The 22,722-nt window shown below is 47.6% G+C and overlaps 1 protein-coding gene across 1 annotated transcript in view; it reads left to right on the forward strand.

The window, feature by feature from the left end:
* Positions 1 to 19,575: 19,575 nt before the first annotated feature.
* OBSCN (obscurin, cytoskeletal calmodulin and titin-interacting RhoGEF) overlaps positions 19,576 to 22,722 on the forward strand; it is a 132,295-nt gene continuing 129,148 nt past the window's right edge. Inside the window, 2 exon segments of the mRNA XM_053657057.1 lie at positions 19,576 to 19,710; positions 21,456 to 21,510. The gene's annotated coding sequence lies outside the window, so the exon portion shown is untranslated.

Genomic DNA, 22,722 nt, shown 5'->3' on the forward strand with positions numbered 1-22,722 from the left:
GCAGCAAAGGCCTTGCAACTGGATGTCTTCCCAAAAGATAGTCTCACAGGCACAGAGACTGGCTTGGGGGTTGTTGTGTGGGTTGACATGTATGTTCCTCCTTCTGTTTTCATAGGCTGTATACCTATGACCTCATCACCTGAGTGATTGCTTGCAATATAGACCTCATTTAAGGACCCATCTTCATCATTGCCTCTTGAGACTCAATGGTTTGGCTGAACTAAGTGGCTGGGTTGGTAAAGGTTGGGGCAATCTGTGGCCTTCACCTTGAACTGATTTTCCCTTTTCTGTCCTAATGGCTTGGACAGAAAGGGCCCAGATATCTGAAAGGAGGGAAATCCCAAAATGTTCCTCTCAGCCTGAGTGAAGTACAGTGGGCCACAAGGGTTTTAGATAGGTGTAGCATGCCTTGTACACCTTCCTCCAGATAAGCCATTCTTTACCTAAGTCCCTGCCTTCATCATTTAGTGGTTATGATTTAATTGTGCCTTCCAACTTTTTCCAAATCTTTCACTTCCAGAATATGACCAGGATGCCAATCGTCCAGTAATGCCAGCCTTTGGACAAAAAGCCTGTGACTTCCTGGTGACAGGCAAGTGACCAGGATTCTGTAAGGTCCTTCCCCTTACAGGAAGGACTATCTCCATGCTGCACATCCCCCTTCCAGGGCAATCCTGACCCAAATGTAGGTAGGATGACATCCATGTCCAGCCAGAAGTAGTTACAAGATGAGACCTTCATCCATTGTCCTTTATATGATTATAAAGTGGTTGTATATCTGAAAGGAGGAATTGAAACAGGGTTCAGCCAAGAGAGGCGCCTGGAATAGGGATTTGAAATGCGGTCCAGAACTCATGGTGTCCAGGAAATATTAGAAAGATATATAAGATGTCCTCACCCCTTCCCCTCACAGGTGTGAGTTGTGGGAAGGGACACGTGGAGCAGGAACATGCAGAGCTGTTTTGTGCAGCAACAGCTTCGCAGCTAACCTCTGGCATGGTCATTTAACATATCTATAACCTTTAACTGGTTTCATGGATATGTTAAATGGCTGCGGCCATCCTTTGAGCCAGGGGGATGGAAGTGACTTCCACCCAAGATGTAACTGGGGGGCAGCTCCCCCTGCTTACAGTGCCTGCGTGAGAGCTTGGAGAATATTGGCTCCATGCCATGGGGCCACACCTGCCCAGACTCATGATGGCAGCCCAGTAAACTCGGAATAATACAGGAAGGCTGGCAGGTGTAACTGATTGTAGGAGGAGTCAGAAATAGGGGTACAGAGGAAGTTTGGTGCAGGGAGTTAAACCCAGACTTGGCAGCCATGAGAAGAGAGAACCATGTTGTTTTGCCAGAGTGGGGACCCCCGCAGCTTTTGTGAGGAGAGAACCATGTGGCTTTGTCAAAGTAGGGACCCCCGCAGCTTTGCTTGGGAGAGGACCATGTAGCTTTGGGGTGCACCCTTTGGCCACATGGTTTAGGAAGCAGGAGAGAATTTGCCTGGAAGAAAAGGGGTGAAAGGACTCTTACTGGTAGGCCATGAGAAGGTGCCACACAGCTTTGGATTAGCTGGAGATCCTGGAGGTGACACAGCTAATGGTGCCAGGAGCCTAAATCATGGACTTCTTCTGCAACTTTTCCTGAGATACAGTACCCCCGATTAGGGCAGCGGGAGAAGGAAGGACTATGTGTGTCTGTGGTTATCCTAAAAGACTTTAATATTTTAATGAAGACATTGGGTCACTACTCTAAGTCTGTATAGCTTTAAATAAACATTTCCTTTCCTTTTCAGAAATCTCTGACATTGAGAGACATCTTTCCTCTGGCAGCAGACAATTAGAACCAGTAGGGGTACCTTCAGTAATAGTATACATACCCCACTTTGGCCCTGTGTTCTGTAACATCCTGAATGGGAATTGAACTGGCAACCCTTTGGTTCATAGGCCAGCACTCAATCCACTGAGCCACACCAACCAGGGCTAATTTCTTTCTTTTTTTAATTGATTTTTTAAAGAGAGATAGAGGAAGGAAGAGAGAGAAACATTGATTAATTGTTCCACTTATGTGTTCATTGGTTGCCTCCTCTAGGTGCCCTGACCAGGCATTGAACCCACAAGCCTGACATATCAGGACAATGCTTTAACCAACTGAGTTACTCAGCCAGAGCAAAAATTATTGATTTCCAGGGTTATGAATTGAAATTATGATTATGTTTTCCAATAATTTCTCCATGTCACCTGTTAAACATATGTTGTAATAATATTGTTCATGATATACTATTAAAAATAACCTGTGGACTTCTGGCAAAGATGGAGGCATAGGTAGACACCCTGTGCCTCCTTGCACAACCAAAATAAGGACAACAACAGTTTAGAAACAAAATAACAACCAGAACTGACAGAAAATTGAACTGTACGAAAGTTGGACAGCCAAGGAGTTGAAATGGACACATTCATCCAGATCGGTAGGTGGGGTGGAGTTCAGGGCCAAGAAAACTGGGGTCATGGTACAAGAAGCGGGGACATGGGTGCACAAGGAACCACGGGCATGCAGATGGTGGCTGGCAGACCCCAGGTGCGGGGTGGCAACAGGCAGATGGGACAGAGGCAGCAATTGTGAAGCAAGGCACTGTGTGCAAGGTGGCTTGCTGAGTGGGCAGTCCCACGTTCACTCACAGATAAACCAGGCAAATCTGAGGAAACAGACAGACTGCACAATCCAGAGTCCCAGTGCCAGGAAATAAAGCCTCGAAACACCGATTGGAAACACCTGTGGGGGTTGAAGTGCAGGGAGAGGCTCCCAGCCTCACAGGAGAGTTTGTTGGAGAGACCCACAGGGTTCTAGAACATATAGAAGCCCACCCACCTGGGAATCAGCACCAGAAGGGCCCAGTTAGCTTGGGGGAAGTGGCAGAGGGGACTGAAGTTTGACAGAAAGTGCAGCAAAAGCCATTGTTCCCTCTCGGACCTCACCTCCACATATAGCATCACAACCCAGCGACTTGGTTGTCCTGCCCTGGGGAACACCTAAGACTCCACCTCTCATATGTAACAGGAGTGACAAAAAAAAATGGCCCAAATGAAAGAACAGATAAAAACTTCACAGTAAATACAACTAAGTAACCAAGAGATAGCCAACCTATCAGATGCACAGTTCAAAGAAGAAAATTGAACTGTATGAAAGTCTGACAAGAACGAACCATTCATCCAGACCAGTAAGAGGGGCGGAGTCAGCGGCAGAGCGGGGTCAGGCAGGAAAGATCAGCTGGACCATTCCAGGAACATAGGTGGCCATTAGTGGATCCGAGGCATGGGGGTGGCACTGGCACTGGGCAAACCCAGTGAGGGCACAAGGTGGCTGGCTGACCAGGGTCACACATTTGCGCGCAGATAAACCAAATGAATGAGCGAGCAGTGAGATAGTCTGCTAAGTCTAGGACCCCCAGTGACGGGAATTAGAGCCTGAAAGCACCAATTGGAAAGACTTTTGGGGTTGAGGTGCTGGGAGAGCCTACCAGGCTCATACATAGTTTGTTGGAGAGACCCACAGGGTCCTGGAGGGTGCACAGGCCCACACACCTGGGAGCCTGCACCAGGGAATCCGGTGTGCATGTGGGAAGCAGCAGAGGGTACCAAAATCCAAGAGAGAGCATGGAACAAATGCCATTGCCCCTCTCTGACCCCACCCCCACATACACCATCACAACCCAGCAACTATGTCACCCCACCCTGGTGAACATCTAAGGCTCTGCCCCTCATACACAACAGGTGAGGACAGACCAAAATATTATAGCTCAAGAACAGCTCAAAGCCCCAGAGCCAATACTCCTGAGTGACCAAGTTATAGCCAACCTATAGATGCACAGTTCAAAACACTGGTGACCAGGATGCTCACAGCACTGGTTGATTTTAGTCACAAATTAGAGGAACAAATGAGGGCTAACTAATTGAAATGAAGGGGAATGCACAGGAAACCAATAGTGATGAAAAAAAAACTGGAACTCAAATCAAGGGAGTGGACCAGAAGGAAGAAAGAACCAACCAAACAGAAAAGAATGAAGAAACAAGAATTCAAAAAAATGAGGAGAGGCTTAGGAACCTCCAGGACATCTTTAAATGTTCCAACATTCGAATTATAGGGGTACCAGAAAGGGAAGAGGAAGAGCAACAAGTGGAAAACTTATTTGAACAAATAATAAAGGAGAACTTCCCCAATCTTCAAAGGAAATAGACTTCCAGGAAGTCCAGGAAGCTCAGAGAGTTCCAAGAAGTTGGACCCAAGGAGGAGCACACCGTTATTAATGGCATAATCAATAAAATATATTTTTAAAAAATAAAAAAAGAAAGGAGGAAACAAAACTGTCACTGTTTGCAGATGACATGATAGTGTACATGGATAATTCTACAGACTCCACCCCAAAACTGCTCGACCTAATAAATGAATTTGGCAAAACAGCGGGATCCAAAGTCAATATCCAGATCCAAGGCATTTTTGTATACTGACAATGAAACAGCAGAAGCAGAAATTAAGAAAAAAATCCTATTTGATATAGCAAAAAGGAAAATAAAATACCTAGGAATAAACCTAACCAAGGAGGTAAAAGACCTGTATGCAGAAAACTACACAACACTGAAGAAAGAAATCAGGGAAGACACAAACAAATGGAAACATATACTGTGTTCATGGATTGGAAGAATTAACATCATCAAAATGTCCATACTACCCAAAGCAGTTTTCAGATTCAGTGCAATACTTAATAAAGTACCAATGGCATATTTCACAGACATAGAACAAACACTTCAAAAATTTATATGGAACCATAAATGAGCCCAAATAGCAGCTGCTATTTTGAGAAAGAAGAATGAAGTAGGAGGAATCACAATACCTGATATCAAATTGTATTACAAGGCCACTGTAATCAAAACAGCATGGTACTGGCATAAAAACAGGCACATAGACCAATGGAACAGAACAGAGAGCCCAGAAATCAAACCAACTCTCTACAGTCAATTAATATTCAACAAAGCAGGCAACAATATAAAATGGACTAAAAATAGCCTCTTCAACAAATGGTGTTGGGAGTACTGAACAGCTACGTGTAAAAAAGTGAAATTCGAGTACCACCTCATACCATACACCAAAATAAATTCAAGGTGGGTAAAAGACTTAAATATAAGCCGTGACACCATTAAAGTTCTAGAGGAGAATATAGGCAGGAAAATCTCAGATATTTCATGCAGCAACATTTTTACTGGTATGTCCCCTAGAGCAAGGGGCAAAAAGGAAAGAATAAACAAATGGGATCTCATCAAAATAAAAATTTTCTGCATGGCTGAAGAAAACATTATTAGACTTCTGGTCAAGATGGAGCCATAGGTGGAAATACTGTACCTCCTTGCACAACCAAGTTTAAAGATAAAACAGATTTAGTAACAAAAACCCAACCAAAACAGAAAGACAATCGAACCATACTGAAGTCTGACAACAACAAACCATTCATCCAGTTTGGTAAGAGGGGCAGAGTTCGCGCCTCCCAGAGGGGTCAGGGCAAGAAAAAGCTGCCAGAATGACCAAGGCGCTCAGGTGGTGGCTAGCAGATCCCAGGCGTGGGGTGGTAACGTGCAAGCCCAGTGAGGGCTCAAGGCTGCTGGCTGCCGGTGGTCACACATTCACATGCAAATAAACCAGGCAATGGAGCAAGCACTGAGACAGACTGCACAATGTAGAGCCCCAGCGATGGGAATTAAATCCTAAAAGCACTAATTGGAAAAACTTTCGGGGATTGACGTTCTGGGAGAGGCTCCCAGGCTCAGAGAGTTCATTGGAGAGACCCAGAGGTTCCTGGAGGGTGCACAAGCCAACCTACCTGGGAACTAGCACCAGAAGGGCCCAATTTGCTTGTGGGAAGTGGCAGAGGGAACTGAAATCTAAGAGAGAGTGGAAAAAACGCCTCTCTTGGAAATGGGAGGGAATATTGTTCCCTCTCTGACCCCACCCCCACATACAGTATAACAACCCAGCAACGTGGTTGCCCCACCCTGGTAAACACCTAAGGCTCCGCCCCTCATACATAACAGGCACAAACAGACCAAAACATTATGGCTCAAGAAGAAGAACAGCTCAAAGCCCCAGAGCCAATACTTCTAAGTGATCAATAGATAGTCAACCTATCAGATGCACAGTTCAAAACATTGGTGATCTGGATGCTCACAGAACTGGTTGATTTTAGTTGCACATTAGGGGAAAAAAATGAAGGCTTCATTAAGTGAAATAAAGCAAAATGCAAAGGAAACCAATAGTGATGAAAAGGAAACTGGGACTCAAATCAATGGAGTGGACCAGAAGAAAGCAAATCATGGCCAAACAGAAAAGAGTCAAGAAGCAAGAATTCAAAAAAATGAGGAGAGTCTTAGGAACCTCCAGGACATCTTTAAACGCTCCAACATCTGAATTATAGGGGTACCAGAAGGGGGAAAGGCACAGCCACCAGTGGAAAACTTCTTTGAACAAATAAGAAAGGAGAATTTCCCCAATCTGGCAAAGGAAATAGACTTCCAGGAAATCCAGGAAGCTCAGAGAGTCCCAAAGAAGTTGGACCCAAGAAGAAACACACCAAGGCACATCATCATTACATTAGCCAAGATTCAAATGAAGGAGAGAATCCTAGAAGCAGCAAGAGCTAAGGGGATAGTCACCTACAAAGGAGTTCCTATCAGACTGTCAGCGGATTTCTCAAAAGAGACCTTACAGGCAAGAAGGGGCTGGAAAGAGGTATTCCAAGTCATGAAATCCAAAGACCTACAACCAAGATTGCTCTATCCAGCAATACTTTTATTTAGAATGGAAGGACAGATAAAGTGCTTCTCAGATAAGGTCAAATTCAAGGAGTTCATCGTCACCAAGCCCTTATTATATGAAATGTTAAAGGGACTTATCTAAGAAAAAGAAGTTTAAAAAACATGAACAGTGAAAGGACAGCACACTCACAGTTATTAACAACCACACCTAAAACAAAAGCAAACTAAAAGGACAGCTAGATCAGGAGCAGAACCATAGAAATGAAGATCTCAAGGAGGGTTAGCAATAGGGGAGTGGGAGGAGGAGAAGGGGGGAGAAGGTACAGAAAATAAGTAGCATAGACAGTAGATAGAAAATTGATGGGGGGGGCAAGAATAGTATGGGAAATATAGAATCTAAAGAACTTGAGACACATGGTCATAAACTAAAGGGGGGTAATGGTGGGGACGGGGGGCTAGGGTGGAGGGGAATGAAGGGGGGAATAGAACAACTGTAATGGCATAATCAATAAAAAAAGAAATAAAAAAATAGAAATTCTAAATTTGTATAAAATTAAAAGATTTATATAGCTAAAAAAAAAAAAAGAAAAAGAAAGAAAAGGGGACCCTAGTTCACTGTTGGTGGGATTGCAGACTGGTACAACCACTATGGAAAACAGTATGGAATTTTCTACAAATTTTCTTTTTGACCCAGCAATTCCACTGCTAGGATTATATCCTAAGAACCCTGAAACACCAATTTTAAAGAACCTATGCACCCCAATGTTCATAGCAGCACAATTTACAATAGCTAAGTGTTGCATGCAACCTGGGTGCCCATCAGTAAATGAATGGATCCAAAAACTATGGTACATTTACACAATGGAATTCTCTGCAGCAGAAAGAAAGAAGGAGCTCCTACCCTTTGCAGCAGCATGGATGAAACTAGAAAGCATTATGCTGAGTGAAATAAGCCAGGTGGTGAAAGACAAATACCATATGATCTCACCTTTAACAGAAACCTAAACAATAAAACAAACAAGCAAACAAAATATAACCAAAGACACTCCAATAGAGAACAGGTGACAGTGTCCAGAGGGAAGAGGGGAGGGAATTTCAGAGAAAAAGAGGAAGGGTTTACAGAAACAAGTACAAAGGACACATGGACAAAAATTAAGGGGGGTGGAAATGGGAGGGAGGGAGGGAGCACTGGGGGGTTGGTTTGGCATGGGAATAAAAGACAGAAAACTGTACTTGAAGAACAATTAATATAAATAAATTAAAAAATAAAGAAATCCTCCCTGGCTGGTGTAGCTCAATGGATTTAGCGCAGGCCTACGAACCAGAGGATCACGGTTTGGTTCCAAGTCAGGGCACATGCCTGGATTGCAGGCTAGTTCCCAGCAGGGGACCCACATGAGGCAACCATACATTGATATTCTCTCCTTCTCTTCTTCCCTTCCCCTCTAAAGAGAAATAAATAAAATCTTAAAAAAAATAAATTCTAGGCATTAACTAAGATTACTATGGTAATCATTTTGCAATATATACATATATTGAATAATTATATTGCACACCTAAACTGATGTGGTGTTATATATTAATTATATCTCAACAAAAAAGAAATCCTTGAATAAAAATATTCTCAATTTTCTTCTAAAACTTTTTAAAGTACATTTTATTATTTATGCTATTACAGTTGTCCCAATTCTTTTCTCCCCTTTATCTTCCTTCTCCTTACACTACCCTCCCACCTCCCAGCATTACCTCACCTCTTAGTTCATGTCCATGATTCATACATATAAGTTCTTTGGCTTCTCCATTTCCTATACTATTCTTAACCTCCCTTTGTCTATTCTGTGCCTACCTATTATGCTTCTTACTCTCTGTACATTTCCCGCCTCCCATGCTCCCCCTGCACCTCCCCAGTGATAACTCTCCGTGTGATCTTCATTTCTCTAATGTTGTTCCTGTTATAGTTGTTTATTTAGTTTTTGTTATTGTTTTTTAGGTTCAGTTGTTGATAGTTGTGAGCTTGTTGTCTTTTTACTGTTTGTAGTTTTTGATCTTCTGTTTCTTAGATAAGTCCCTCTAACATTTCAAAAGGGCTATCACTCCTTTAACTTGACCTTATCTTGGAAGCACTTTATCTGCCCTTCCATTCTAAACGATAGCTTTGCTGGGTAGAGTAATCTTGGATGTAGGTCCTTGCCTTTCATGACTTCAAATACTTCTTTCAAGCCCCTTCTTGCCTGTAAGGTTTCTTTTGAGAAATCATTTGAGAGTCTTATGGGTACTCCTTTGTAGGTGACTGTTCCCTTCTCTCTTGCTGCTTCTAGGATTCTCTCCTTCATTTGAATCTTGGCTAATGTAATGATGATGTGCCTTGGTGTGTTCCTTCTTGGGTCCAACTTCTTTGGGACTCTCTGAGCTTCCTGGATTTCTTGGAAGTCTATTTCCTTTGCCAGATTGGGGAAATTCTCCTTTCTTATTTGTTCAAAGAAGTTTTCCACTGGTGGCTGTGCCTTTCCCTTTTCTGGTACCCCCTATAATTTGGATGTTGGAGCATTTAAAGATGTCCTGGAGGTTCCTAAGACTCTCCTCATTTCTTTGAATTCTTGCTTCTTGACTCTTTTCTGTTTGGCCATGATTTGCTTTCTTCTGGTCCACTCCATTGATTTGAGTCCCAGTTTCCTTTTCATTGCTATTGGTGCCCTGTGCAATTCCATTCATTTCAATTAGTTTCGCCTTCATATATTTGTCTAATTTGTGGCTATAATCAACCAGTTCTGTGAGGATCCTGATCACCAGTGTTTTAAACTGTGCGTCTGAGAGTTTTGCTATTTCTTCATCGCTTAGATTTATAGGCTCTGGGTCTTTGAGATCTTCCTGCGCCATTTTTAGTCTGTTCATGCCCTTTAAGTGTGAGAAGCGGCGCCTTGGACTCCCAGGTCGCTGGGTTGTGACGCTGTATGTGGGGGCGTGGTCAGAGCAGGGAAATGGCGACCCCCTCTGCTGTTTCTTACAGCTGGGTGAGGAGCAGCGCCTTAGGTGGTTCCCCTGGGCCGGGCCACTCAGAGTCGCTGGGTTATGACGCTGTATGTGGAGGTGGGCTCAGAGCAGGGAAATGGCGGCGCCCTCCGCTGTCGCTTGCCGTGGGACCAGCCGGGCCCCGGTCCAACCACCCACTCCCTCGCCTGTCCACCTGCACACAAATGCGCGACCACAGTCAACACGCAGCCCCGCTCCTCCGCTGTCTCCCCTGCGGTTGCTCGCCTGGTTGCTCGCTTGGTCGCTCACTAGGTCCAACCCTGCACCTGGATTCCGCGTGTCTGGATTCCGCATGCCTGAGTCCGTCTGACCGAGTCCTCCTGTGCAACCCTGCTTCACCAGCCGCTGGTTTCGCCCCTTACTGGTCAGGCTGAACAATTTGTTGTTAACGGACTTCCAAAAAGTTCAATTTTCTGTGTTGTGGCTGTGTTTTCTGTTGCTAATATTTAGTTGTCTCTAAACTTGGTTGTGTGAGAAGGCAGGGCACATCCACCTATGCCTCCATCTTGGCGGAAGTCCCCCACAGGTGTTTTTAATCAGTAGTCTGAGGCTTTATTTCCTCAAGCTGGGACCCTGGGTTGTGTGGTCTGTCCTGCTCCCCAGTTGTTTCTCCAGGTTTAACTACATGTGAATGTGGGGCAGCCCAGTCCACAATCCACTGCCTTGCCCTTCTGCCTGCTGCTTCCCTTCTGGCCAGCTGCAGCCTTGCACTCTCCTGTCCTCCACTGCCATGGTGCTGCGAGTTCTCTCCGCCCAGCTGCCTGTCTTCGGCCCTCCTATCAGCCTGGATGAATGTGTCTTCTTTAATTCCTTGGTTGTCAGGCTTCCATACAGTTAGGTTTTCTGTCAATTTTGGTTGTTTTTTGTTTTTTAAATTGTTCTTGTCCTTTTTTTGGCTGTGCAAGGAGGCACAGTGTGTCTACCTATGCCTCCATCTCTGCCAGAAGTCCTCCTATGCTATTCTCAACCTCCCCCTGTCTCTTTTGTTCGTACCAATTATGTTCCTTGATCTCTGCATCATTTCCCCCATGCTCCCCATTTCCTCTCCCAGCTGATAACCCTCCATGTGATCTCTATTTCTGTGTTTCTGTTCCTGTTCTAGTTGTTTGCTTAGTTTGTTTTTTTAAGATTCAGTTGTTGATAGTCATCTTTGTTGTCATTTTAATGTTCATAGTTTTGATCTTTTTCTTAAATAAGTCCCTTTAACATTTCATGTAATAATGGCTTTGTGATGATGAACTACTTTAGCTTTACCTTTTCTGGGAAGCACTTTATGTGCCTTTCTATCCTAAATGATAGCTTTGCTGGATAGAGTAATTTTGGATGTAGGTCCTTGCTTTTCATCACTTTGTTTTTTGTTTTTTTTTTAATTTTAAAGCTTTCTTTTATTTTTATTTGTTTCTCAAGTATTCCATAAAAATTATTTTGAGTACATTTCTTTTTTTTAATTTTTTTTTATTGATTATGCCATTACATTTGCTCTATTCCCCCCCTCCATTCCCCTCCACCCTGTATACCCCTCCCCCCCATTTCCCCCTTTAGTTCTTGCACACGTGTCTCAAATTCTTTAGATTCTGTATTTCCCCTACTATTCTTACCCTCCCCCTATCTATTTTCTATCTACTGTCTATGCTACTTATTTTCTGTACCTTCTCCCCCCTTCTCCTCCTCCCACTCCCCTGTTGCTAACCCTGCATGAGATCTTCAGTTCTTTGGTTCTGCTCCTGATCTAGCTGTCCTCTTAGTTTGCTTTTGTTTTAGGTGTGGTTGTTACTAACTGTGAGTTTGCTATCCTTTCACTGTTCACCTTTTTTATCTTCTTTTTCTTAGGTAAGTCCCTTTAACATTTCATATAATAAGGGCTTGGTGATGATGAACTCCTTGAATTTGGTCTTATCTGAGAAGCACTTTATCTGTCCTTCCATTCTAAATGAAAACTTTGCTGGGTAGAGCAATCTTGGTTGTAGGTCTTTGGATTTCATGACTTGGAATACCTCTTTCCAGCCCCTTCTTGCCTGTAAGGTCTCTTTTGAGAAATCAGCTGAAAGTCTGATGGGAACTCCTTTGTAGGTGACTGTCCCCTTAGCTCTTGCTGCTTCTAGGATTCTCTCCTTCATTTGAATCTTGGCTAATGTAATGATGATGTGCCTTGGTGTGTTTCTTCTTGGGTCCAACTTCTTTGGGACTCTCTGAGCTTCCTGGGTTTGCTGGAAGTCTATTTCCTTTGCCAGGTTGGGGAAATTTTCCTTTATTATTTGTGCAAATAAGTTTTCCACTGGTGGCTGTTCCTTTCCCCCTTCTGGTACCCCTATAATTCAGATGTTGGAGCGTTTAAAGATGTCCTGGATGTTCCTAAGCTTCTCCTCATTTTTCTGAATTCTTATTTCTTCATTCTTTTCTGTTTGATCATTTTTTTTCTTCCTTCTGGTCCATTCCCTTGGTTTGAGTCCCAATTTTCTTTCCATTACTATTGGTTTCCTTTGTATTACCATTCATTTCAATTAGTTTAGGTTCCATATGTCTCTCTAATTTGTGACTAAAATCAACCAGTTCTGTAAGGATCCTGATAACCAGTGTTTTGAACTGTGCATCTGAAAGACTGGCTATTTTTTCATCGCTTAGATCTATCGGTCTGGGGCTCTGAGTTGTCCTAGAGCCATTTTTGGTCTATTCGTGCTGTTAAGTAAGCGGAGCCAAGCCTTAGTTGTTTCCCGGGACAGGGCGGGGCAACCCAGGTCCCTGGTTTGTGACGCTATGTGTGGGGGCGTGGTCAGAGAAGGAGCTATGGCGGTCCTCTCCGCTAGCCCAGCCTGTCCAGTCACAGCACTCGCCCTGATCTTGTTTATCTGATAGGAATTGTGCGAGCCTGCTGCCCCGCGCAGGCTTCCCTTCTCACTGGTTTCTCCGCATGCAGATGGGCGACCGACCGACCGACTGCAGACAGCCCGCCGCGCCTCTTCCCTGTGCGCTCCAGTAGCTAGCTCGCGATCAGCGCCTTTGGCTGCTTGCGCTCCGCGCACCACCCGGCAATTTTTTCTTGCTAACCTGTTCCACTGCTGGTTTCGCTTCTCTTACTGGTTTAGCTGAGCATTTAGATGTCTTTTGGACTCCGTATTGTCAATTTTCCGTGTGGCTTGGTTGTGATTGTTGTTAAAAATAGTTGTTCTTAGATTTGGTTGTGCACAGAGGCAAGGTGGTTCCTCCACCTACGTCTCCATCTTGGCGGAAGTCTCATCACTTTGAATACTTCTTGCCAATCCCTTCTTTCCTGCAAGGTTCTTTTGAGAAATCAGCTGATAGTCTTATGGGAACTCCTTTGTAAATGCCTCTCTCCTTTTCTCTTGCTGCTTTTAAGACTCTCTCTTTATCTTTAACTTTTGGCATTTTACTTATGATGTGTCTTGGTGTGATCTTCTTGGGCAGTCTGTGCTTCCTGGACTTGTATATCTATTTCCTTTGCCAAATTATGGAAGTTTTCTTTATTATTTTTTTCAAATAAGTTTTAAATTTCTTGGTGTTCCTCTTCTCCTCTGGCATCCCTATGATTCAGATGTTGGCATGTTTGGAAAGGTTCCTGAGTCTCTTCTTAGTCTCTCCTTGTTTTGTTTTTTTTTTCCAGTAACTAAGGATCTTTTTACTTTTTTATTAATTATGCCATTACATTTGTTCTATTCCCCCCTCCGTTCCCCTCCCCCTGCATGCCCCTCCCCCACCATTTCCCCCTTTAGTTCATGAACACGTGTCTCAAATTCTTTAATTCTGTATTTCCCCTACTATTCTTACCCTCCCCCTATCTATTTTCTATCTACTGTCTATGCTACTTATTTTCTGTACCTTCTCCCCCCTTCTCCTTCTCTCACTCCCCTGTTGCTAATCCTCCACGTGATCTTCATTTCTATGATTCACTCCTGATCCAGCTGTCCTCTTAATTTGCTTTTGTTTTAGGTGTGGTTGTTGATAACTGTGAGTTTGCTGTCCTTTCACTGTTCAACTTTTTTATCTTTTTCTTAGGTAAGTCCCTTTAACATTTCATATAATAAGAGCTTGGTGATGATGAACTCCTTGAATTTGGTCTTATCTGAGAAGCACTTTATCTGTCCTTCCATTCTAAATGAAAGCTTTGCTGGATAGAGCAATCTTGGTTGTAGGTCTTTGGATTTCATGACTTGGAATACCTCTTTCCAGCCCCTTCTTGCCTGTAAGGTCTCTTTTGAGAAATCCGCTGACAGTCTGATGGGAACTCCTTTGTAGGTGACTGTCCCCTTAGATCTTGCTGCTTCTAGGATTCTCTCCTTCATTTTAATCTTGGCTAATGTAATTATGATGTGCCTTGGTGTGTTCCTTCTTGGGTCCAACTTCTTTGGGACTCTCTGAGCTTCCTGGATTTCCTGGAAGTCTATTTCCTTTGCCAGATTGGGGAAGTTCTCCTTTATTATTTGTTCAAATAAGTTTTCCACTCATGGCTGTTCCTCTTCCCCTTCTGATACCCCTATAATTTGGATGTTGGAACGTTTAAAGATGTCTTGAAGGTTCCTAAGCCTCTCCTCATTTTTTTGAATTCTTGTTTCTTCATCCTTTTCTGTTTGGTCATTTTTTTCCTCCTTCTGGTCCACTCCTTTGATTTGAGTCCCAGTTTCCTTTCCATTACTATCGGTTTCCTGTGTATTTCCGTTCATTTCAATTAGTTTAGCCTTCATATGTTCCTCTAATTTGTGACTAAAATCAACCAGTTCTGTGAGCATCCTGATCACCAGTGTTTTGAACTGTGCATCTGAAAGTTTGGCTATTTCTTGATCACTTAGATTTATCGGTTCTGGGGCTCTGAGTTGTTCTTGAGCCATATTTTGATCTGTTCATGCCTGTTATGTATGAGGAGCGGAGCCTTAGTTGTTCACCAGGGTGGGGCCACCCAGTTCGCTGGTTTGTGATGGTATATGTGGGGGCGCGGTCAGAGAGGGGCCACTCAGGTCGCTGGTTTGTGACACTGTATGTGGGGGCGGGGTCGGAGAGGGACAATAGCAGTTCCCTCTGCCAGTGGCTTCCTGCCACTGGGGCCTCACCTGCACAGTCAGCCTCACCGCTCCCTCCTTCACCGGTTTATCTGTGTGTGAATGTGTGACCATGATCAGCCCTCAGTGGGTCCACTGCCTTGGCCCTCAGTGGGTCCACCCGCTTCTCCACACCTGGGGTCCACCCATGGCTGCTGGTGCACCTGGGTTGTGTGCCCTGGTCAGTCCAGTGGATCTTTCCTGCCTGACCCTGCTCTGCTACTGGCTCTGCCCCTCTTACCGGTTTGGCTGAAGGGTTTGTTGTTGTTGGACTTCCGTGTAGTTCAATTTTCTGTGGTTTGGCTGCGTTTTTGTTGCTAAAACTTTGTTGTTTTTAAACTTAGTTGTGGGAGAAGGCGCAGTGCTTCCACCTACGCCTCCATCTTGGCGGAAGTCTCTGTTGTCATTTTCTACATAGGAAAAACCCAGTGAAGCCCTGTCAGTGTGTAAACTTGACCACATCATGGCAATCACCCTGTGCCTCAGTTTGTGCTGCTCAGAAAAGGGACAATGGCTTTTGCCCACCTTCCTGTCTGGGAGAAAGCTGCTCCCCAGTTCTTGCCTTGATGTGAGATACTTCAGTTCCACTCTGCATGCCACTGGTGCCTTTTAAAATGCTACCATGTGTTGGAGCTCAGAGTGAGTGAGACTGAATAAGTCCGTGTGTGGGTTCTTTAAGAGGAACTGCTTGGGACTTCAGAAGCAGTTTCTTCTGCCAACTCAGTCCCTGCTGGTTTTTGCAGCCAGAAGTTATGGGGAATTATCTTCCTGGCACTGCAACCCTGGACTGGGGGTCCTGGTGTGGGCCTAGGACTTCTTGCTCTTGAGGCATCCTTCCCAAATTTTTATCTATCACAAGTGTATGTGGAAGCAGCCTGTTTTATGTCTCTGCCCTTCTTACCCATCTTGGTGTGGCTTTTTAAAATTCTGTAGTTGTCAGACTTCCATTTCACTTGGCTTCTAACAGTTCTGAGTGATGGGTGTTTTATCTTTTAGTTGTAATTTTGACGTGGTTGTGGGAGGAGGTGAGCGATGTTTACTTATGCCGCCATCTCGACAGGAAGTTCTTTGTTATTCATTTATTTATGAGAGAGAGGAAGAGAGGGGGAAATGGATGGTGTAGAAACATCCATGCGTGAGAGAATCATAGATCAGAGCCAGATCAATCAGAGCTAAATTTTTATTTATTGATTTGAGAGAGAGAGAGGATGGTTGTTCCACTTTTTCATGTATTCATTGGTTGCTTCTTGTGTGTTTCCTGACTGGGGATTAAACCTGAAACCTTGGTGTTATCTGGTTGGCGCTCTAACCAAGTGAGTCACCCAGCCAGGGCCAAACCAGTTCACTTTTAAATGGATGTGTAGCATTCACTGGCCAGTGATGCAATTATTCATTTTAATAGTGATGGGCATTTGGTTTTTTTCCAAAGTTTTCCCATAAAAAATTACAGTGTGATTAAAAACTCTTCTGTCAGCTACAAGCTAGATGCTTATATGTGCTGACTTCAAACTATTTGTCTTTATGCCCCCCTCCCGAATTTCTAACCCCTTACATACCTTCTTCAAAACTAAGCTCTAGACTTTATTTGAATTTCACCTGTTTACACACTAATGTCCCTTCTTTGTTCCAGGATGCCATGCAGACCATGTGGATACTGGCTCATCCCATCGCCCTGTCCTGGTATGTTGTCATCTCTACTCAGGAAAAACCCAGTGAAGCTTTGTCAGTGTGTAAACTTGACCACATCATGGCAATCACCCTGTGCCTCAGTTTGTGCTGCTGTAGAAGGGGGAGCCTGTGATTGGGGACCTACTAAAATCATCATGTGAAGCCCTGGGAAGTTTCCCATATGGGACATGCACTGACTTTACAAGCGAGTTATGCACTATAAACATCTTTCCTTTGGCACATTACAAGGGAATTAAATGCTCTTCCCCAAGAATGTGCAACTGCATCTTCACAAAAATTCATGTATAATGACATGAGGGACACCCTGGGAACCACTTGGTTTTGTGTCCATTTCGCTGATGATGGGAGTGTTGGTCTGAGGGCCACGGTGGGTAGAGAAGGTAGTTAGGGCCCAGGGACCCTCATTCAAGGGTCTCCCCAGACAGACAGATCATTTAAGCCTCCTAGGACCCAGTGGGCAAGAAGAGTCCACTCTCACTGCAAAGACCAGTGAGATAAATGTCTTAGTTTCCATGGCTGCAATGGTCATGGATCGTTGATGACACCATGTTGAACCAAGGCACAGAATCCCCGACAGGAACAGGAAAAGAAGAGTATGCACATTCAGTGAATGCCCAGGGATGCACTCACAGGAGGTCCACTGGTTGTAGCTGGTGATGTGGGATGCTTCCACAAGCAAAAGAGTAGGGTGGGGCTTAAAGGCACAGTGGTGAAGGGATGCTTATTCTCCTATTTCCTAGGACTGAAGACAGAGACCTATCCTGTGACCGGACTGGGATAAGTAACCCAATACAAGTGATAAGTAAGAGATAGCATATAAAAGGAGGGTGAACTGTAGGGGATGCATGGCAGGGAAGATGGGGGTGGAGGAGGATGAGCTATAGGGGACACAGGACAGGAGGAGAATGGAGGAGGAGGGTATGGGTCCAGGACTTCCTTGTGACAATTATACTGTATTTTTCAGACTGTAAGATATACCCCCCAAATTTGGGAGGAAAATGGGGGTGCAACTTATAGTCCAAATGTAGCTTACCTGGCTCACTATAGAGGGGTGGCAGCAGTGGAGTGGGGTCACAGGTTATTAAATAGTTCACCACATTTTTTGCTTCAAAACTTTTTTCCTACTTTCCTCCTCTAAAACCTAGGTGTGTCTTATGGTCTGGTGCATCTTATAGTCCTAAAAATACGGTATCTATAGTGATGATTACCTGAGTTTTCCTAAACTACCAGGCCTCTGGGTGAGCAGACAGTTGGTAGGCAGCGTCTTCTGCTGTGCAACCCAATGAGAGTAAGGCAATGAGGCCTCGTGCCCCAGTCAATCCCAGTACCGTCCCCTTAGGAGTCTCATTGTGCCATGGTGGGCAGAGTCACTGGGGAGCCTGCAGGACTTCCCCCTGCTCTGTGCAGTGGACATGCTTCGAGGAGACACATGGCAGAGCCCAGTGGACACAGGAGGCAGAGTGCGGATTGGGGGCATCCGTGGGCTTCTGACAAAGCGGGGCTGGCCTCCTGGGGTTGCTCTGGGTTTCCCCTCACTACTCTCAGCTCTCAGTTCTATGTAAAGAGGGTAAAATGCCAACATTGAGCCTCCTCTGGACCTCGTTTTTTTCTAGGCCAACATGGACATCCTCCCTGGGCCTCCCGTGGTAGTATCTCCAGAGGTGTGCAGTGCAACTGTGCACACATGTGCAGCAGCTGTGGGTCCCAAACAGCCATTCTGTGGGGGGTAAGCCCTCCCATGGGATTTTCCTTCCTGGGTACTATGGATCAAATGTGTCCCCTCAAATTTACATGTTGAAGGTCTGCCTCACACTGTGACATGTTAGGAGGAAGTGGGGTTAATTGAGGTCCTGAAATGGGCCTTCACAGTGGGATCAGTGTCCTCACAAGAAGAGGAGGGATCAGAACTCTCTCTCTACCACATTAGGACACAACAAGATGTTCTCTGTGACCCAGAAAGGGAACCTCAGTAGACAATAATCTGCCAGCACCTTCATTAGGACTTTCCTGCCTCCAGAATTGTAAGCCATAAATGGTGTTTGTTATGGCAACTCAAGATGACCGAGACCTTGGCACCATTCCCCAGGTGACCAAGGAGAGGTCTTGGGTCAGGTGGGGTGCAGGGGGTATGCCCTTGGGGTGGGCAGGGGCAGATGATGTTGGTGGCCTTAGGGGGGCTGCCTCCTCCCTGTTTCCATGGCCCTGGCCCAAGGACGAGAGGTCAGTGTTCCAGGCTGTCCAGAAAGGCAGGTGAGCTTGGCCTAGAGTGAGAGGGGCCACCTGGCAGGAGTCCTGGGGCCTTTCCTTAGAAGGGGCTAGCCCCTGCCCCCAGTGCCCTTGTCAGAAAGAGGAGGTCCTGTCTGCAGGGAACCTTCTCTGAGGGCAGAGCCAGGCCAGGACCTGGAGGCAGCCCTTGCACCCTCCCTGAGCCCAGGGCATTCCCTGTAGGGTGACCATGGGCTGACCTCCACCATGGGGTGCTGTTCTGGTCCCCTACCTAACTCCCCCACCCCCTGACCCAGCATCAGGGCATGTGTCCCAGCCCAGGACTCAGCCCAGATCTTGCTGCACGGGCACTTCCTCTGCACCGGTGTGGAAACCATGGTCTGAGTGCAGACCCGTTGCCCAGTGTGATCAGTGTCTTAGCTCAGCCAGCAATTTGCCCCTGGATGGTCCCTGATCCCCTGGGACCATGTGGTCCTGGGTCTCTCCTGGAGGTGGTTCCTGCTCTCTTGGGCTCCTTCCCAGCCTGCACTCCAAGGTGCTGATCTGAGGAGGGGTCCTAACCAGCTGGGGCCCCTGCCCCACCAGCACCATCACTCCCCCCATCCACCCTGAGCCTTTGCCCTTTGCCTACCTAGGGCCTGGGGTGAAACCCAATCGGGGAAGTGATAGCCAGGCTATTTTGAAGCTGGGCTGGGCTGCCTGGCGGGTGGTGGGGGCAGGGTAGGGGCGGGCCCAGACTTCTCCAACTGACAGCATCCGCCTGTCCTCTGTCCCTGTCCAGTCTGAGGGCCAGCCAGAGTGCAGGCTGCTGGGCAGGATCCGTGCCGGTCCTGGGCCGTGAGAGGTGGGTGAGACCTGGTGGCCCCTGCCCCACCATCTGAGTCCCTGGTCTGTGTGCTGCTCTGAGTCCCCGGTTGAGACAGGTGAGAAGGCAGAGTGGGCAGCGGTAGGGGCCATTCCATGAGCCCCCCAGGGGGGGTGGCTTGGTTGAAGGTCATGGCTCTGGCAACAGAGGAGCCTGGGGTAGGGTCTGGCTAGTCTGTGCTGCTCCCTGGTTGGGGGCCTGGATCCCAGCTCCTGCCCTGCCAGTGACCTGAGCCAGGCCCCCACACACAGAGGGAGCAACCAGGTTGGGAGGTTGAGGCTGTGTGCCCCATCTCGTTCCAGGGTGGCCTGGGGGTCCGTCTAGCCCTACCCCCAGCTTGGCTGACATGGATGCGTGCTGACAGCTGGGGCTATTTTAGGCCTGTTGGCTCAGTAGTGGGGACAGCCAGAGCAGTAGTGACACCCGACTCCAGGAAAGAATTTTCCTGTGGTGAGCAGGAAGCCTGGCTTAGTGGTCTGGGGGGTGAAGGTCCAGGAACTGCCCTTGAAGTCTTTTCTGGGAGGATGAAGGCAGCAGGGTGAGGAGAGAGCCAGGAGGGTTCTGCCCTCAGGCTGGAGCCACTTCCCACCATGGGAGTCCAGGGCCCCAGGACCGGTGGGGAGCAACTCTGGATGGGTGTCTCGGTGCTGGAGTGAGGCTCCTGCTGGTGCCCAGCTGGGGCCTCTGGGGATCCACAGGAAGTGTCCTTCCCAGGCAGGTGTCCATTGGAGGGAGAAGGGGCCTCCTGGGAGGCTGGGGCTGAGGTCCGGCTGGGGCTGAGGTCCTCCTGGGCCCCCACCTGAGGCCTGTTTCTGCCAATGTGGCAAGGGAAGGAGGCCACTGCATGTGTCCCTTTGCCCAGAGGTTGCCTTGTGTGGTCCCTATTCTAGCTGACCTGAACATGGGCAGCTGCGGACTCCTTGCGGAGTGCTTGGGGCACTTGGCCCTGCTGACTGGGGATGCCTGCCCTGTGGAGTTGCAGTGGGGCTCTGAGGCTGTCGTGTCTGGGTGGGCCTTCTCAGACCCCCAGGGTCTGCCACATCAAGAGTAGGGAACATAGGCCTAGGTGGGGAGCAGGGCATCAGCATAGTCCCCAGCAGCCTTAGAGAATCTCAGGGTCTCTGCCTACCCTTGTCAGGCCAGGAGCACCTTGTACACCTGCTGAGGCTGGGGTGGCCCCCTCTAAACATGTGAGAGATGGGAGTTCTCTCCCTGACCTTCTGACCCCAGAGGCCTAGGCTGTGGAGGTGGCTCCTTGCCCCTCACCCTCACATGCTCACTCAGGAGCTGGGAGCAGACTCTCTGGTGCCTGCTCTGGATATGTGGGGGGTGAAGGAGGATGCTGTGTCCTGCCTTGGGGAACCCACACACTGACTGTATGATTTGGAGTGTCACTGAGAATAGCTCTGGATCCTAGGAGACCTAGTGTCAAAGTAATTTTCCCCCAGAGGAATGCTGAGGCCAGGGGCGTCTGTGGAGGTGGGGCTTCTTTGGCTGCCTGCCCAGGTCCTCCCAGGCCCTCCAGGCCAGGCCAAGCGGGGTTGGCTGGTGGGGTGGGGGACAGACTTTCTGACTGCACAGTGAGTCAGCAGGCTGGTCTGGGCCCAGCCACCTCCAGAGGGATTAGGGGGATTAGGTCCTGAATTACAGAGCCAGAAGCAGAGGACCCAGAGACACCCTCTATCCTCCAGGGTGGGCAGCCCCTGTCTCAAGGCTTGGAGGCTCAGCTCCTGGGATGGAGGGGGTTAAAATGCTTGTGGCCAGCTAGAGCCCAGGAGCCCACTGTGTTTGCTATTCTTACAGAAGCCCCCATAGGGAGGACCTGGTGCTGTCCTGGAAGCAGTGGGGGTGACCTCAGGTAGGTGGATGCCAGCGTCATGGAGGGCGTTTAGCACTGATGGTGCCAGTCCTGCCCACACAGGGTGCCCAGACAGTGAAGCCACAGAGTCAAAATGTCATCTCTCACTGCCACCGCCACCACACTTACTGGCTCCAGGTTTGGTCCAGCTAACCGGTCTGGCTGTCTCAGCCTAGAGGTCCCTGGCTCTTCCTGGGGGAGCCTCCACTGTCTTCTGCAGGCACACTGCTGACCATGCTACCCAGCAGTCCTCCTCCAAGCTCCGAAGGGAGGAGAAAGGGGCTCACAGTGAGGTGCCCCGCAGCCTGGTGGGCTAGGGGCGCTGTCCTGTTAGGACGAGCTCAGCTGCAGTGTTTCCATTTCTTCCCTGACCACTGATGGGCGCAGTCTCCCAGGGGTTGAGAGGGTGGGGAACCCCAGGAGAGGTCAGGTACCCACTGGCCTAGGGTGGCTGCAGGTGGGACAGACCTGTGCATAAGACTCCCCGTGGGCACCACTGGGCAAGGGGGCCTGAGTTGCACACAGCCCCACGTGGGGCCCAAAGTCTTAGGGAGGGGGAAGAACATGGGCAAGGGGAGGTGAAGGTAGTGCTCTGGGCCCAGGGCTTGAGGAGAGCCTGTGACCTCTGGTATGCCACAGTCAGAGAGACAGGGACAGGCCAGCAGTGGACACCCACCGTGGACCTCCCACAGTGGGTGGCCAAACCTATTCTGGAGCAAAGAGCCTCCCTCACTGAGTGGAGTAAACATAGACAGACTGCAGTTTCTGGCCCCAGGAGGCAGCAGTGTGTGGAGGGGAGGGGAGGGGACAGGACACTTGAGGCAGTTGGAGTGACTGAGGGGATATAGCAGGTCTACTTAGCAAGGTACTGCATGGCTGGTGCAGGAAGAAGCTGGTGCCCCAGCAAGATGCCTCACAGGAATAGGGCAGCCTAGATGTTGGTGTGGTGTTCTGGAACAGGTGCTCAGCTAGTCCTGGGGTCTGGGCAGTGGGATTGAATCTGCCAGGAGAGGCTGGAGCTGCTCACCTACTAGACCCCAAGATCTCAGAAAGAGGTAAATCTGCACTTCTGAACCACCCTGCCTTCTGATGCAGCCTGGGCTGTGGGGAGGGGCGTGTGCAGGCATCTACCTGGATTAAACTGGGTTAGCCAAGTAGGGTCGGATGGGAGGGTGCGTCAGAGGTTCATCTCCACTATACCTTTCCCGCCCA

Source organism: Artibeus jamaicensis, unplaced genomic scaffold, assembly GCF_021234435.1.
Source record: "Artibeus jamaicensis isolate MK-2021 breed Jamaican fruit bat unplaced genomic scaffold, CSHL_Jam_final scaffold_3272, whole genome shotgun sequence".
Lineage (NCBI taxonomy): Eukaryota > Metazoa > Chordata > Mammalia > Chiroptera > Phyllostomidae > Artibeus > Artibeus jamaicensis.